This window comes from Polypterus senegalus, chromosome 2, assembly GCF_016835505.1.
Source record: "Polypterus senegalus isolate Bchr_013 chromosome 2, ASM1683550v1, whole genome shotgun sequence".
NCBI classification, from domain to species: domain Eukaryota; kingdom Metazoa; phylum Chordata; class Cladistia; order Polypteriformes; family Polypteridae; genus Polypterus; species Polypterus senegalus.
Window position 1 is genome coordinate 294,355,810 of NC_053155.1, and position 19,439 is coordinate 294,375,248.

Here is a 19,439-nt window from a genome sequence, read left to right on the forward strand (position 1 = left end):
CTCCAAGGAAGGTGTGTGGGCTGGGTTTTTTGGAATGCCTCTTTGCATTCTGGATCTTAGACCTTCAATACCTATGACATTCGGGTTGTCTGCTGATCAATTGCTATTGTGAGTGGTGTGTTGGATGCACTGCTGTACTGACCAGGTCCTGGTCCTATACCAGGATGTGAGGCCACAATGGAAGGAACGATCTGGTTTGGTGTCCCAGTCAGAATGGGTGCGGTTGCCTTTCCTAGAAGAGAGGCCTACTCGGAAGGACAGAGGGTGCCTGCTTCCTGTAACCATAATGGCATTATCCTGCTGGGTGGGGGGCACCAATATGGATGCATGCTGGGAATTATAATATGGGGACAGCCCTGTCTGGATTCTTGGCAGCTGCAGAGATTGCTATATCCTCCTTGAAGGGCCTTTCAGCAGACCCAAAATGCCACTAGTCATAGTAATTGCCTTCTGTGATGTGCTTGACGCTTAGCTGATGTCGCTTCAGTGGTTTTTTTTTTCCTGCCATTAGTGTAGTTATCACTTGGTTTCTTAATCGCTTTGCTGTCTTTTCTAGTCACTAGCATGGTTGCTCGCACTTTAATGTTATATTCAGTCTGTCTGTGCTTCAGCATCTTAATCTTTCTATTATCTTGCAAAAAGACCTGGTGAACCACCAGCAATTTTTCCTTTAAATTCGTTAGCATCCAACTTTTATACCAAAGCATTTAAACTTAGTTTAAGTGTGCAAGTGGAAGGACTGTATTTATGTGAAGTGGACTGCTGACCCAAAAGGGTATTACACTAAGCTAACACAATGTCCAAGTTTCTACTTCGGTGGTGGTACTAGGTCTTGAGGAAATCTAAATCAACCAAGAACAATACTTGTATGATGGTAGCACACTAAATTAAAGCCTGCGTGGATTTAGAAGAGGGTCATCTTGCCAAGCTCCTCAATTACATTTCTTCAGGCTACTGAAACGGTAGACAAGAGGAAAGCATGCAAATCAATTTGACTTTCAAAAAAGCATTTGATCCAGTTAACAAAAGATTAGTTATGAATCCAGAACCTGTTGGCATCAAAGGTAACCTCCAAGATCTCAAGTTGGTTAACTGGCCAGAGAGAGTACAGTGAAGTTAGGTTACTTTTTCTGATCTACATTGAGATTGATTCCTTAGTAAACTTGTAAAATTAGCAGATACTAAAATGAAAGGAATAGCAGATACTGAGGTGGCAGAAAAAATTTAAAAAATCCTTGACAACCACTTGGAAAGTGCAATTTAAACAATGAAAAGTGCAAAATCCTTCATGTTGGCAACAGGAACGTCATTTACAAATACAAAATGGGAGACATGGTCCTACATAGAGTAAGGAACCTCCAAGAAGAATTTTTAGGGCTTTACATTGGCACAGAAGCCATTTAAAATGTTAGTTTATATCTAGAAAACTGATGAATATAATGTGACGTGTGAGTCCCTGTCTTACACCCCAAAACACAAGGCTGAACCTCAGTAATTAAGCAAAACCAACTTTATTCCGGTTGAAACAGGAACAGCACAGCTGTTTGTTGTAGTATTGTAGGAGGGTCTACCACTCTCCTATACACAAAGCAATCCGGCAGGGTTGTGGACAGATTAGTGGACAAGTAATGCTCTTCCCTGCATTTATAATGATGTTTGCATCACCCATCTGACGGGAGCTTATAGCGCGACTGGCTCAAGAGTTGTTTCTGCGGCGCTCCGCTACAGCACTGTGAGCCTGTGGATGTCCTGGCAATGGGCAAATCTTCCATAGACACAGCAATCACGCTTTGAGATGCACTTCAGCATGTTGTCCCATTTGTTGGTCCCAAAAAAGTTCAGAAACCTCACAATAAATCAAAGGGCATTATGCTAAACTATATAATGCATTACTAGTAAAACCACCCCTGGAGTACCGTGTGTGGTTCTGTTCGATACGCTAAAAACAAAAAGACATATCAGCACTTAAAGCTGTGCAGAGGAGAGCAGCCACGCGTGTCCCAGGACTTAAGGACATGTCCTACTCTGAAAGACTGAGGATTAAACCTGTTTAGGGTCGAGCAGAGGACCTAATCCAGGTCTTCAATATTCTCGAAGGCATTGACAAAATACTGTAGATCTAACCAAATTCTTTTGACTAAATGACGACTCACATACGCAGCAGCATTGGAAATTAAAGAGGAACTACATCTGAGATTGGAAAGCACATCTGATGCAAACTACCGAGACATGTAACAATTAACTAATAATTACATTCATATAGCGCTTTTCTCGCTTCTCAAAATGCTTTACATAGACAGAAGGGAACCACTTCAACAATCACCAATGTGTAGTATCCACCTGGATGATATGACAGCAGGCATAATTGTATGCTCACCACACATTAGCTACTAGCTGAAATACCCAACATTGCCCGGGAGGAAATGAAAGTTTTTTTTTTTTAATTGTTTGAGAAAAATATAATAAATAAAACACAACTTTAAAAATAAATTAACAAACAATGAAGAGTCACTAATGTGCTTGTCTTGTATGTTATCCAGTTGACACTCAGAACTGGCCAACTCTAATTTCAAAAGCAACAGGGGCACGGTGGTGCTCAAACATAAAGAATGATGGCAGTCACTTCTAGTTCGCCCTCTGGTGGTCGTTCCAAGTGTCAACTGGATGACATGCATACAAGACCGCAAGATCACCCCCTGGGGTGGGTTAGGGTTTGTTTCACCCTACAGTATTTTAAGTCGATCAATGAGAAACGTGTATCAAGTTTCATGAAAATCGCTCCAGCCGTTCGGAAGTGATGCTGGTACATACATACACACATTGACTTATATATATATATATATATATATATATAATAGGGTTAGAGAGAGCCAATTAGAGGCAGCGGATGATTAGGGGGTCAGAATAGATGAGGCCATGATGGGCAATTTAGCCAGGACATTGGAATAAACCCTACTCTTTTTTTAAAAATGCCCAGGGATCTTTAATGACAACAGATTCAGAACCTTGGTGCCAGAGAACAGCACTATATTTACAGCACAATGTCCCTGTCACTGCACTAGTGCTTTGTGATCCACAAACTGACCACAGGGCTTCACCAACACCTCTTAATTATAATAATAAATTTCCAGAAGCAACCCTAGCTATTCCTAGATCGTCTCCCACCCAAGTACTGGTTAGGTCCAAATGTGCTTAGCTTCATGCAGATTACCTGCTCTGAAGTGCACATGATTTGGCTGCTAACGTTGCCGTCAGAGACACTGCATTTCCCAAACCAGACAGTGATGCCTGTGGGTTTGGGTTGGGGAGGTTAGGCTTGCCTTTCTCAGTCACTGAAGGAAGTGGAGATGATGCTGCACCTTCTTGGTTACAGAGGTACCTATTAATTGTACAGGCAAGGTCAGCTTCTAGGTGCACACCAAGGAATTTCGTGCTCTTGATCATTTCCACCAAGGAGCCGTTGATGTGCAGTGGTGTGTTGGCAGTATGGGTTCTGAAGTACGGGTGGTGTCACTTTTGAGACGTTCAGCAGTAACCTTTAAGAAGTGACTAAGATATTGGCACATCTTAGCTATAGCTAAACAAACAAGCTTGACAGATGGAACAGCCTCCTCTTGTTTGTTAATTTTGTATGTTCTAAATAGATGGGAACAGGGTCCATATTAGACAGTCTGTATATAGATGGTGTTAGTTGAAGGAGTAAATAACCAAATGAGAGTGAGAAGTGCTTAAACCTGCTTTGGCAAACCTACCTTTCTGTTTGGAAGATGTGGTTAGCCTGATTGGTGGATAATTCTATCAAAACCCAGTACATTTTGAAGCCACCACACATCAATACACAGTAGAAACATCTCACCCTGAGAATTTGCTGAAGGTCTTTGCTGTTCTACATAAAGGAAGCAGGTTATTTCAGGTTATTTATGAAGCTGGATACCAGAAAAGATGTCATATGGATCAGTAAATAGAAATATATACTGAATATGATATGTAATATCATAAAAAGTACATAATGATTGCCGTCTTTCTTGGATAAAAATGTGAACACACTGTCAGTAGTAGCATCATCTGAACAAAATATTCTCAGACCATCCAGTGAGCAGTACTGGGGGCTGGAGCCTACATATGACATTGGGTACAATACAATACAATATATTTTTGTATAACCCAAAATCACACAAGGAGTGCCACAATGGGCTTTAACAGGCCTTGCCTTTTGACAGCCCCCCAGCCTTGACTTTCTAAGACATGGGTGTCGAACTCCAGGCCTGGAGGTCCGCAGTGGCTGCAGGTTTTCATTCTAACCCTTTTCCTAATCAGTGACCAGTTTTCACTGCTAATTAATTTCTTTTTCCCTTCATTTTAATAGCCCCGTTTTTAAGGATTCAGTTGATTATTTTCTTCATTAAATGGCAGCCTAACAGAAATGAGACATGAAAGGAGCGAACAGATGACTAGCTAAACTGGAGCTTCAAACTCCAGCCAATTTCACTCCAACTAGTTCCTTAATGAGAAGCCGATTCTTGCTGTTAATTAAATCTGTTATTTAATTACATGGCTTGTTGTTGCTCTCATTCTCTCACAGCAGACATTTCCAAAACTGTTGGTTTTCTGTTTTTTCTAATATGTTTTGTTGATCTTGGAGACCAACCTTACTGAGACCCTCACCTTTCTTTATGTTCAGATAATGTGGTTAGCTGATAATGTGGCAGCTTGTTTTGTGTCTCATTATTGTTTGGCTTAAGGAAAAAGAAAGAACTAAGGGGTCTGAGTCAAGTTAATTAAAACAAAGGGAAAAGAAGGTAATTAGCAGCAAAAACTGGTCACTAATGAAGAAGATGGTTAGAATGAAAACCTGCAGCCATTGCGGCCCTCCTGGACTGGAGTTCGACACCCATGCTTTAAGAAGACAAGAAAAAACTTCCAAAAAAAAAAAAACCCATGTAGGGAAAAAATGGAAGAAACTTTGGGAAAGGCAGTTCAAAGAGAGAGACCCCTTTCCAGGTAGGTTGGGCGTTTAGTGGGTGTCAAAAAAAGGGGGTACATACAATACAGAACACAGAACAGAGCACAAGTAATCCTCAATACAAATTAAATAGTGCAATAGAAATATTACAAGCACAGAGCAGAGCAGAATTCAACAATATTAAAAAAATGAAGGAAGTGTGGGATGGGATGAAGATTATCACTGGCTGCAGCTCGAAGCGGGGTGCCGGAGAGCAAACCAATTGAACAACTTCTTTAATAGGTTTGACCACCCTAACCCACTCTCACCTCGGAGGACTGCATCCTCCAACCATCCTTCTGCTGATACCAGTATAGGTGAAACCTCCCCACCCACAATTACAGCAGCCCATGTGAGCAGAGAGCTGAGGAGACTTCGTGCCAGCAAAGCAGCAGGTCCAGATGGTGTATCGCCACGACTGCTGAAGGCCTGTGCGTTGGAACTGGGGAGTCCTCTACAGCGCATCTTCAACATGAGCCTGGAACTTTGGAAAACATCTTGTATCACCCCAGTCCCAAAGGTATCACATCCTAGTGAGCTGAATGACTTCCGGCCTGTTGCTCTGATGTCACATGTGATGAAGACCATGGATCGGCTGCTGCTTCACCACCTGAGGCCACAGGTTATTATGTTTTTGGACTTCTCTAGCACCTTCAACACCAACCAACCTCTGCTCCTTAGGGACAAGCTCACTGAGATTGGAGTAGACTCACATCTGGTGGCATGGATCATGGACTATATGTGCATCTTGGGAACTGCAGGTCTGACATTGTGGTCAGCAACACAGGAGCGCCGCAGGGGACTGTACTTTCTCCGGTCCTGTTCAGCCTGTATACATCAGACTTCAAATACGATTCGGAGTCCTGCCACATGCAAAAGTTCACTGGTGACACTGCTATTGTGGGCTGCATCAGGAGTGGGCAGGAGGAGGAGTACAGGAAGCTAATCAAAGACTTTGATAAATGGTGCGACTCAAACCACTTACACCTGAACACCAGCAAGACCAAGGAACTGGTGGTGGATTTTAGGAGGCCAAGGCCCCTCATGGACCCTGTGATCATCAAAGGTGACTGTGTGCAGAGGGTGCAGACCTATAAATATTTGGGAGTGCAACTAGATGACAAATTGGACTGGATTGCCAATACTGATGCTCTGTGTAAGAAAGGTCAGAGCAGACTATACTTTCTTAGAAGGTTAGCATCCTTCAACATCTGCAATAAGATGCTGCAGATGTTCTACCAGACGGTTGTGGCGAGTGCCCTCTTCTACACGGTGGTGTGCTGGGTAGGCAGCATTAAGAAGAAGGACGTCTTACGCCTGGACAAACTTGTTAAGAAGGCAGGCTCTATTGTAGGAATAAAGCTGGACAGTTTAACATATGTGGCAGAGTGACGGGCGCTGAGCAAACTCCTGTCAATCATGAAGAATCCACTGCATCCACTTAACAGTGTCATCTCCAGGCAAAGGAGTAGCTTCAGTGACAGACATTTGTCACTGTCTTGCTCCACTGACAGACTGAGGAGATCGTTCCTCCCCTACACTATACGACTCTTCAGTTCCACCCGGGGGAGTAAATGCTAAGATTATTCAAAGTTATTGTCTATGCATTTTTATTACTCTTTAATTTAATATTGTTCTTTTTTGTTTTTTGTTTTTTGCATCAGTATGATGCTGCTGGATTATACAAATTTCCCCTTGGGACTAATAAAGTTATCTATCTATCTATCTATCTATCTATCTATCTATCTATCTATCTATCTATCTATCTATCTATCTATCTATCTATCTATCTATCTTTCTATCTAATACAAGGCAGGAGCCAGCAGTTGACACATTATCACTCCATCACAATGTCTGCTCACTCACACTCAAAGTTAGACTTGCCATTTGCCCTGATGTGCATGTTTTTGCTGATGTTTGAGACAAACCCACAAATATACACCAAGAATGTGCTTCAGACAGATTGAAATCCACCGGATTAGTGAGGCAGCAGCTCCAACCAGTGTGTGACCCATCTTGAGCAGCTAATGCTATTTAGAGGGTAGGCAGATACCACCTCATTGTACTTGTGTGCCTCAGTCTGACAAAGCTAAATCTGTAAGTAGCTTTTAGCAGGCCATGCTAATGGTATCAGACTTGTTGTCATGGAGGTGTCAGTAACAGTGGATCTGAATGTAGGATGGTAAAACATTTTTAAAAGATACAGCTGTTGGCAACCCTGTGTTTGAAAATTGTGTTATCATTAAAGCAGCAGATGGAGTTGAATAGGAATTGTACAGAGAAACAGCTGAGTACATCGATGGTGTTAAGAGATTAACATCCGATTTTAAAACTCTTTGCAGTTTCTTGGGTATGGTGTATGGCAGCTGATGATCCTGTTGGACTTCACTCCAGACAGAATGAAACATGAAGGTGCATTTCAAACTCTCTAACAATCACAAACACTTGAAAGACAAAATGAATAAAACTTTTAAGGGTAATAAACAAATCAATTTACAGTTACCTCAAACTTAAAATTACACAACGTAGTTGAGCACAGCGAAAGCACAATTTAATGGTACGATATATGCAATATTTTAAACCATATAAGTGTACTTATCTGTTGGCGCCATCAGTCCTTAGGAAGCCACGTTAAAGCTGGTGAATGGAGTTCAGGCGTCCAGAGAGACAAAGAGGTGCTGAATGCCTGCGATTGACAGGAGTGGCTGCTTTAGGGGAGAAGCAATTGACATGCTGAGCGGTTCTTGGAATGAGTGAATGGCTTGTAATAACCCATCATAAATGATCAAGACGGTTACATGAATAAGTGTGGCACCTGATGATAATCCCTGCTTGGTTCTTGACTTAAGATTTATGTAAGTCTTACATGCAGTAGAGTGCACTTTGAGGCCGACAATCCAATTTACCTCTTGAACAACACATTGTAGGTTTTGTGCAGATGCATTGCCACCCCAAAGCATTATGGAGAAAATACCAAAACAGATTGAAGCACAGTAAGTTCTACTTATTAAAATGATGAAAGAAAATGCTCACTGTTTAGCCTTTTAGATATGAAGTAATGTTCTAATCCTAAAACAGACTGTGAACAACAGATGTGTTGTGAACTAGGAGCTCCAAAGCACATTCAGTGCCCTCCATAATGTTTGGGACTTCCTTAATTTCCCCCTCTGCTCCACAATTTAAAATTACAATTCAAACAATTCATACATGATTGAAAAGCACATTGTAGACTTTCATTTAAGTGGATTTGCATGCATTTCGGTCACACTATGTAGAAGTGACAACACTTTTTCTACTTGCCCAACCCACCCCCCATTTTAGGGCACCATAATGTTTGGGAACATTGGTATCAAAGGTGTTTGTGATTCCTCAGGTGTGTTTCATTGTTTCCTAATATACTTCTGCTTGCTGCTACCCTTTGGAGTCTGAAGTTGCCATTTTTCAACATGAGGACAATAGCTGGGCCAATTAAAGTCAAAGAAGCCATTATGAGACTAAAAACAAGAATAAAGCTATTTGAGACCTCACTAAAACCTTAGGATGACCTAAATCATCTGTCTGGAATATCATTTAGAAGAAACTGCACTGGTGAGCTCAGTAATTACAAAGGGACTGGTAGGCCAAGGAAGATCTCCACTGCTGATGACAGAAGAATCCTTACTATGGTAAAGAAAAACCCCAAACGCCTGTCCAGCAGATCAGAAACAGTCTTCAGGGGGCTGATGTGTGTGTGTCAGAGACAAATATCAGCAGAAGACTCCATGAACAGAAATACAGAGGCCACACTGCAAGATGCAGACTACTAGTTAGCCACAAAAACAGGATGGCCAGATTACAGTTTGTGAAAAAGGACTTTAAAGAGCCTGCAGAATTATGGGAAAAAAGTCTTGTGGACAGATGAGACAAAGATAAATGATGGCAAGAGCAAAGTATGGAGACTAAAAGGTACTGCCCGAGATCCAAAGCAGACCACCTCATCTTTTATACATGGTGGTGTGAGTGTAATGGCTTGGGCATGTATGGCTGCTGCAGGTCCTGGCACACTTCTGTTCTTTGATGATGGAACTGCTGATGGCAGTCGCACAATGAACTCTAAGGTTTATAGAAACATCTGATCTGCTTGAATTCCTCACTAAAACAGTATTCCATGAAAAATTAAGCTCAGTGGAGCACAAAGGCAAAATGGAATTGCCCAAGGCACAGGGCAATCCAAAGCAAACAAATCCCAATACAGCAAATCAAAGAATTGCCAAAGGACAGAGTGAAGTGTCAAATTTCCAATAAATAACAAAAAATACAGAGAGTAGCAAAACGTACCTGAAACTCCCTGGCACATTCAAAACAAACCACCTGGATCTATGAGAGACCCTTTGGATTTATAGGGTGGGAGGCAGTTCCTTCTGGTGCTTGGTAGGTGGCCCCACGTCTTGGAGAACTTCACACAAAACACACAGAACATAACTGGGCAGCTTACATATGAAGGGTACCCAAAAATAACCTTAATTGAAAAAAAAAACCAAAAAATCATTGTTTTAATAATTTTTATTTACTCAAACTTTAATCTCCTTCAAAGTAATCTCCATGTGAATGAATGCACTTGTCTCAACAGTTTTCTCACTAGTGGAAACATTTTTGGAACTGCTGAAGAGGAACATTGTCCAATGCCTGCATCGATTTTTCATTGACTTCCTCCATGGTACAAAAACGCTTTCCTTTGAGTTCATTTTTCAAATGCGGGAACAAGAAAAAGTTGCACAGTGGAAGATCAGGTGAGTAGGGAAGGTGGAAAGAACTCCAAGACACGCAAGTCAATTCAGAAATCTCTGCAATAGTCCGACGGTGATCTTCATAAATTGCAATGCAAACTTTGTCAAGATTTTCGTCATTCCTAATTGTGGAAGGTCAGCCAGATCTTGACTGGTCTTCACGTGAGATTTTCCATCATTTGAAAAGTAAAAACCACTTGTAGACCTGTAAAAGCTTCCTCTTTACAAGCAGTTTTAAGCATCACTACAGTTTCAGCAGCTGTTTTCCCTAAGAGAAAACAAATTTTAATTTCTGCCACGCAGACTCAGTTTTTTATGATCACCCATCACAAAAACGTTTAATGAGCACCAAGAAAAAACGACATGGAATGCTGCACGAACAATGCAGAGCAATACCACTGCCACAAAACACTGTAACTATGCTACACCTAGCGGAGAAATTCACAACTAAGTCTAGATTTGCACGCCAGGTACAGATTCAGTTTTTTTTTGGGTACCCCATCATACAATCATAAACAAAGAACAATGCAAAGAATTAACAAAAGTAACAGTAACATAAATAAAATAATAATCAACAGTGAACAAAACAGAACTGAAAGATGAATTTCAACCGCAGCCATTAGGAGCCTGGCTAAAACACAAGAAGATGTACCTAGGAATTAAGATGACACCACTTCTGCTATTTTGCCTGTGTTCAGCTTCAGATTGATAAGGTAGCATCAAGTTATCAACTAATCCACCTCAACCAAATACAGCAACTACCTAAGATCTAGTGATGATTGTTGTGTCATCAGAAACTTGTAAGTAGTTGTAAAGATGGGACAGAAGAAGGGAATGTATATCTAAAAAGGCTATCAATGGACATGCATGGCTTAGATTTCTTAACTTTGACATGCGTCCTTCTACCCAGGGCTGATGTCAGCTCACATGTGGCATGTGATGAACCTCTCAAAGGGTGTGTCAGGTGGGCCCTACTCAAGAGATGTTATGGTCAGATGTAGCATGACTTTATTGATCTATCATCTACTGACACATGATGGTGTAGTTTGGTACTCAAACCATGCTGCTCTAACTAAAACCTTATTCAGACTGGATTAATTTTACACCAGAGCGAAAGGTAAAGTCAAAGCTTGAAGTAAGTCGTCCTGGTACTCTGTACCGGCATTTCTCCATTCTTGCCTTATGAGTACTGACAGGTAATATATGTGTACCAGTGTGGACTGCTGCCTCAGACCACATTAGCAATGCTTATTTATAACAACAGTATGTGCACACCTCAAATCCCACCTCCTTCATCATCCTAATTGTCACCCCAATTGTCCCCTCCCTCTTTTTACTATAAAATTGTGTATATCAAAGCACCTTTGAACCTTCAAGCGGACATCCCTGTTACTTAGCACTCACAACAAGGACTACCGGCAGTTCTTTTTTCCACTTCAGGCCATTAATTATTACTGGTGGACCACTGCAAGTTTATTCCAGTCTGAATCAATCAAATGAAAGAATTTTAATTTAGCATGGGACTACAGTAGTTAACCCTATTTTTGTAAAAGGCTCCATAATCTTTACTGAGATGTCAACATGCGGTCCATAAAAAGTTTCTGACATGACTGATTCAGACGAGACTACAATTTCAGAGGTCCTCCGGTAGTGATTACTTTACCCCACTTTCTGGTGTAATCCCATTTGAAGAGGGCTTATGTCACACGTGCTTGGTAGCCATAGCTGTTGGCACACCTCAGATACACATTTGTGAGACCACTAACCACAGATGGGCCAGTCACTTTTCACACTTTATTTTTAATGGAGACTGATGGTAGAATCCTGCTCCAAAAACTTAACTTGATGAAAATAAAAGCCATTCACATTCTCTCAGGTATATCATCTTAACAAGTTTGACTTTAAATAGGTCATTACTGTGATTAGGTCTTTTTATTTTTAGGACACATCAGAATATATTGTCCAGTTCAGGCTTTTGTATTATCTTTCCAGTTATCTTTTTCCCAACTCCTCCACTGTTTGCACTATTGTAAGTATCAAATGAAGGAGATTTGTCAAGTCCTTCTTCATTGAGATGAGACACAACTTCAGTGCATCGGAGTGAACCCACTTTTTCTTTGAGGAGTAATGAAAAGATAAAGGAGACTTTGTGCTGCTATTTAAAAGCTCTTGACTCTTGAGGTCCTCCGGTTTCCTCCCAAATGTGCAACAAGTAGATGTCAGATAACCTGGAAACTGTCAATTAGTCAAATATCAGTGACAGACAATGTGTGCACGAAAGTCCCCAGTGTTTGACTGACCTCTCTTTGTTTGTTCATTCTTATCTTGCACCCACTGCAGTTGGAAAAGACTCCAGCTCTACACAACCATGCAATGAACAAAGTAAACAAAGTCAATTTAATGTTTTTAGCGCAGAGATAAAAATAAGTGTTCAATGGTACAAAAGTAAAACAAATCAGTGGTTGTTGGTAAACAAATCACCGTTGCTCAATACAACGGTTCTGGCTTTGCGGAGCTCCATACTTTGCTCAGCTCTGGTCCAAATGTGACCCCATCTTCTGTGAATGGTTGGGTTTTATAGGATTTCGAAAAGAAGGAGAGCAGTCAGTAGCTGTGTCTACTGGGGTGTCTGTTCAGCGCTGCGGATGAGAAAAGAGATGATACTGTAAGTGGCAATGCCCCCTACTGACCCAGAGTCTAACAAGCCTGGAAACCCCTTCATCCCTGACCTACCCAGTGTCCTGAAGTGAAGTGTACCAGCCGGAATGACTGTTGATTGAGTAAAAGTAAAAAAAGTTACGAATATACAAGCTGAAGTACTGGAACTGCCCTTAAGGTAAAACTGACCTAGCAAATTGATTCATTGCACCGAATGTACCATATATACTCGAATATAAGCTGAGTCTTTCAGCACCCAAAATGTGCTGAAAAACGTCATCCTCAGCTTATATTCGAGTCAGGTCCCGCTGCCCCCGCCAACCCGACAGAAAGCTGGAGTGTACAGTACAGTACTTGGTTTGGTCTGCGGACGGTAGAAGAACTGCTGCAGGCTCTGTGTGGTGCTGTGCAGCCTCTATGAGACTCATTCCAGGCTGTGTGCTCAATTAATGAGCTGATGCCTCAATTAATGTACGGTAATTTTATTGGTATTTATTTTGATTATTGAAACTTACCAGTAGCTGCTGCATTTCCCACCCTAAGGCTTATACTCGAGTCAATAGGTTTTTCCAGTTTTTGTAGGTAAAACTAGGTACCTCGGCTTATATTCGGGTTGGCTTATACTCGAGTATATACGGTATCTCTTTTTTAAGATTCACTAATTATATTTAATGGGAGATTTAGAAAATTCAAAAATGTGTGCAGCACACTGTACTCAAGGTATCAATGCAAATTGAACTGTCTTGAGAAGAAGTGTGGGAAATTTCAACAAAATGTTTTCTTTAATGCAGACAGACAAACAGACGTGGTGAACACTCCTGAAAATGAGGAATACAAAACAGAGCCTAATTCACAAATTAGCTTTCTGCCAAATTCAGACATTTAAATAATAATTTAAAATCACAAATTTTTAAATGAATTATATTGTTGCATGTGCAAAAAAGAGGTTAATGTCATTGAAATTGAGGGAATATTATTGGTGTATGTGCTCTGTAAGTCCAAAGCCATCCTTCATACAAAACAATCACTGAAACATTAATTTGGTATAATGAAGTAAAACGAGCCATGGTCAATATTGAACATAAAAGAAGCAATGACAAATTCTTTGAAAATAATGAAGGTTATTCATTGATGTTTGGCTTCAGAATGTGAACACATATGAAACAATCGGGGTTAGCCTCACATAAATTCTGTAATGACTACTTGTCATCTAGGTATGGAAAGTTAGGTGAAGATTTATGATTTTGGTGAAGATTAGGTCCTTTTTAAAATTTCATGGAGTATGGGAGTTGAAGAGCAACAGTAAGGCACATTATTTCACAGTAGATACTAAGTGATGAGCTGACTGTTCTGTTAAAAGTGATGATCAAATGCAGCTGGAGGCTGAATGTGCTGTGTTCAGATAGTCCATGATTTTCTATGAAGGTTCACTTTTTTAATTCATATGGATTTGTGTAGGACATTTTAAATGTTTACTCTGGGATTTCTAGAATTATTCTAATATTAAGCAGGAACCTATAATTTTAAAATGAGCACATATTTACTCTACATGCAAAATGTGACTTAATAAGCACATTATGGTCATTTCTTAGTTTCACATTAAACTGTATGAATAATGAAATAACTATATGACACTCCTATTCTTTGAACCACATGAATTATTTTGAATGGTTTTAAATATTTTGAAGAGTCACAAAGAATACAACTCAGATAAATAGAGCTAAAAGCCCCAAGCCAGGCTGATATAAAAGAACAAATGAAAATGAGAAGACATATTGATGCCAATGGCATCAAGAAGCTCGGAAAACATCAAACAGAATTGCAACACATTAAAGCCATGATAGCCACCAGGGAGCATCGCAGGTGGACAAACACTAGAAGGAACATCACTAAATAGAAATTGAAGCCAGAGGTTTATCTAAATCAAAGACTAGAAAGAAAATTTCAGAAGGAAATGAGCTGACAAGAAACAAATTCCATAATCAATGCGGGACTGAAATGGAAACAGGAAACATCTGTGCTCAATGATAATTCAATGAAGCTGATGTTGTCATACCTCTGGGATTAATCCTGATAATATTTGGACATTCATTTGGCTCTATTTAGGAAATGGGCTAGGAATTGACCCAAGAGTATTCTGTGCAGTCAAGAGTTGGATTGTAGGTGTGTTTCACTAAAACAAATCTTCTTTCATCCCTTCAGCTATACCAAGTAGGCCTTAGTTACAGGCGTGTCTGAAAATATTGGTACCTTTGCATTTTATTTAAATCATGCACCATTTTCTTGAAAAGTATTGAAATTAAATGATCTTTTGTCATCCATACATGTATTTCTTTGGTTTGCAGTGGAACAAAACAAAAAATCCATGGAAATAGCTCAATTCTTGCTTATTCTACAAAGACATTCCAAAATGGCCAGGACAAAACTATGAGATACCTTTCGAATTTGTCTGAAATTTTCCAGTGATTCTTCAAGCAGACTTGTGTCTTTTAATGATTATTGCTGAAGTTTTAAATCTTATATTCACTCATTTGGCCCATTGAAATGTACAGTAGAGAGGAACTCCCTCAGCTGTTTGTTTCATATTAAACAGGGGAAACAGAAGAAACAGCAGAGAGTTTTCTGAGGAGAGAAGGCAGAGGGTAACAGCCAAGCATGATCATTGCAAAAGCAACAAGACCATCTCCAAAGAGCTGGATGATCCTGTGACCACTATTACAAAAGTTATCAAAATAATTAAGGCCCTTGATACAAATCCACATGAGGAAAGACTGTTGAAATGGTGAGGAAAGAACCAATGAAAACTTCAGAACTGGTCTTAGCTGCCTTTCAAGCTCAAAGTGCAACCTGAAATGCTGCCTAGATGAACATGGGCTCCATGGTAGAAGACCCCACTTACAAGACAGAAACACAAGCTGTGGAGTTTGCCACAATACAAACTGACAAGCCACAGTCCTTCTGAGAGAATAACCTTTGAACAGATGAATCAAAACAAGAGTTTGTTGGTAAATTACAACAACTTCTGTCTTCACAGTAAAGTAAGCAAGTTTCTAAACAAAACAACACCATCAATACTGGAAAACCTGGAGGAGGCTCAGTGATATTTTGAGGTTGCTTTGCTGCCTCTTAAATCTGTGCATAGTGCAATAAAATCTAAAGAATATCTGGACATTTTGGTGTAAAGCGCACATCCCAGTGTCAAAAAGCTAGATCTCAGTCACAGGTCATGAGTTCTCCAAGCTAAATAATGACCTGAAAGATACCTCAATAAGCTCCCGTGAATGGTATAGAGGTGAGGAAAACATTGCACCTTTCCAAGATGATCTGCTACCAGTCCTGATCTGACTAACATTGGAAAGAGTTGAATGTCACAGCTGGGAGATGCAGCTCATCAGACCTGAGAGAACTTGGCCAAGAGTTGGCCAAACAACCCATCAAGAAGTGTAGAAATCTCCTTGAGTTCTACAGAAAAGGCTTGATGGCAGTGATTGTCTCCTAAGGCTGTGCTACAAAATATGAGGCTTAGGGAACCAATATTTATCTCAGTGCTTTTCACTTGTTTAATAAATTAAAATAATGTGTTGTCACAAAGTTGAGTCAAAGACATCATGAAGATCTGGGACAGCCACCCGTATATTGTATCCAGGCTGCACATTTTAAGCAAATGAAACAGTGATGTTCACAGATTTGAGTCCAGAATAGTACTGATTCTATGGAGATAAGATGGTGACTTTAAAGGCCAGTACAGGAAATGACGTAATCGGGGCCGGAACAGGAAGTTACATCTTCGGGACCAGAAATGACATCATCATTGGTACCAGAACCAGAAGTGATGACTTTGGGACCGGAAATGATGTCAACATTGTTACTGAAAAAGGAAGTGACGTCAAGGGGACCGGAAGTCAAATCATCATTGGTGCCGGAACCCTGCAGGATTTCCTGGAAATGGTCTGCACGAGACTGAGGGAGACAGTCAGTACACCCCGTCGCCCCTTGGTCTGGCGTCGAATTACTATCATTTAGGCCTTTCAGCTGCGTCTCAATCGCATGTGTGTGACAATGTTCAGCCATAAATCGACAGCCAAGTGTATGTTATATTAAATGTGATATACAGTAGAGAATTTGCAATACCAAATACTGTCAGTTTCAGCTTTGTTCAGAGAATCCTGGAAATCTACAAATGGTGAGAGCCCTGAAGCTGACCCAAGGGCACTGGTGGCAGTGTGAAAGACAGAAATGCGAAAGCAGGAACCAACATCTAACCTGTACAATGACCTGGTTGATATTACATTTTTAATACATTTTTTTTAGAAAATAACCCCAAGTTTTCCTTGATTTTTAAAACCATTTTTAAAAATATCCATTTCAGTTAGTGATGTTATATCCAGTAATCTCATTAATAACATGGACTGAAAGACCCATTTTGCAGTTTGTAAATGGGATAAACATACAGACTTTTAATGAAAAACTGTAGCTGCGTTTATTCAAAATTATCAAAGTTCTGCAGCTTTAGTTGGCTTCATGGGATTCAGCAACAGGTTGACGCATTGAAATGATTCCACAGACAAAATATCTTTGTTTTTAAAAGGTTTAGTTAAAACTTAAAGTAAAACAGTTCATACAAAAATAGAGAAAAAAATGAATATAGCAAAAAAAAAGTTCTTGTTTAATAAAAGTTCAGTTTAAAGCTTATATATCTTTTTTCATTCTTTAAGTTTGCTTATACAGCTGAACCATTTCTAAACGGTCAGAAAACTTCATGCATATCCCATTTGCAAACTACAAAATGGGTATTTCATTCCATGCTAGCCTTGAGACCAATTCCAAACACACACTGAAACACTGAACACACTGTACTTCAGATATAGCAAGAAAGTCAGTCAGCCATTGTCCAACATGCTACATCCTAACTCAGGGTCATGGGGGTCTACTGGAGCCAATCCCAGCCAATATAGGGCGCAAGGCAGGGACAAATCCTGGGCAGGGCGCCAGCCCACCGCAGATAGTTCTATCTCATATTAACTTACAGGGGGTTAAAGACTGTGCAATTTTCTAATAACTATTCTCTATAGGAGTTAAGCAAACACTATATACATTTAACTTTAAGCATCAGCTTTCTAAGATTGGCTCTTATGTAGCAAAGTGTAAAATGTTATCTATAATTTTATTTATTTATTTTTTGTTATGAACAAAAGTGTTGATCCCTGTAAATAGTTAATAGTATACCAACAATATAATCTGTTGTAGCACGAGCGTTAATTAGCGTCACACCTCACAACCTGCATGCACCACGTTTTTGGCTCTAACGCTGTTTTTTTCATTTACTTTGTGTTAATAATTTATAATCGATTTAATTTATTATTTAATAGGCAGAGGGAAGAAGACGTGTATGTGACGCTATGTCTATTTCTTTCCTTTTGTTTTGCAAAGGTATGCTATATAAATATATATATATATATATATTCTTTTCATTTGTTAAGAATATATAATTATAAAATTAGGATTTTTTTTTGTATAAAGCTATGTGTATTTTAAATAGTTTTCTCTGGAAAATTGGAGTAATTTTTTTGTAAATAGTTTTATATGTAATGTGTTTGTATAAATAATAACGCCAGAAGCACAGTGGACGCTGTAGGGGCAGAGGGAAGAAGACGTGTATGTGATGCTCTGTCTATTTCTTTCCTTTTGTTTTGCAAAGATTTGTGTTTTAACCCAACGTGCCTATGTGACAATAATTTACACAAAGCAGGAAAAAGCAGATTGCAGTCGGTTACACTTACACAATAAACAGATAAAGTTTAAGACTGCGAGGGTGAATAGAGAAGACTAAAACATGCATGGGTGAATTGACTTGAGTTCGTATCCTTGGGAGTCTGCCCAACAAAGAAGCCTTAACATATGTGAGAAAAAAATAACAGGAAAAGAAAAACTATACCAGACTTTAAAAAAATTAAATAAAATAATAATTTGAATAAGTACTTCAGACAAGCCGCAAATACTGCAGTTGAGACTAATGAGAATGACCTTATTGATAGTCAAGAGGGGGCCAGTACCACCGCTGCTAGGAGCTTTAACATCAATGTGCACACCAGTTCTGCGAAGTCACCGACATGAACAGCCAACAACGTGGCACACAATGAGGCAACTGCAGGAGGTAAGGCACACCAAACAACACCAAACCGGAACAAAAGACCCTTTATGGTCATTCACTTTATTTAGCCCCTGATACTCTCAGTTACAGATCACATTTTTACCACAAAGTGGCATCAGCTTTTAAACTGTGATTTTAAAACAAAAGTTGAATTCCAGCACACGTGATGTTACACTCATCAGATTTTCACAATCATTGCAACATAAACAAAACAGGAAGGGGAAGTTGACCTGATATGAAGTTTTGGACCTTTTTCTACTTTCATTCCTGTAACTTATTTATTACTTGCATATGTGACGTTGCTAATTTGTGTGTATATGTGTATGTCTGGTGGGAGTGTATTCAGTACAAGTAGTAAGTTGGGAGTTTTAATCCCTGTTTCAGCAGATGTAATAGGATTATGTCTGAATTTATAAAGAACTTTAACAGTTCATTCTTATGCTCCAGGATATTTAGGTAGGATAGCACATTTTATTCTTCTTCATCTTCTTCTTTTCTCACTTCTGTACTGGGTCAATCTGTCTGATCAACCTTCTCCAAACAGCTCAGTCCTGCATCTCCTCCTTAGTCAGGCTCTTTTCCTTCAGATCTTCTTTTACTTTCTCCATCCACCTCTTGTGATATAATGGGTCCGATACTCAGAAGGAAAGGCCAGTTTTAAATAAATAATCGCTGCACTTGTAGCTTAAAAAGGGGAGTGGGTAGTGTGGCCGGATCAGTTTCCGTACACAATGTGGGCTTGGGGGTTTCCACCTGCAATAATTGACCAAAGCAAAGCATACAAAATACTGTAAATTACTTAGACTTTCAAAAAGCCATTCGCTCAGTCCTGCACTGAAGATTCTGACTGAAACTAGAAGCT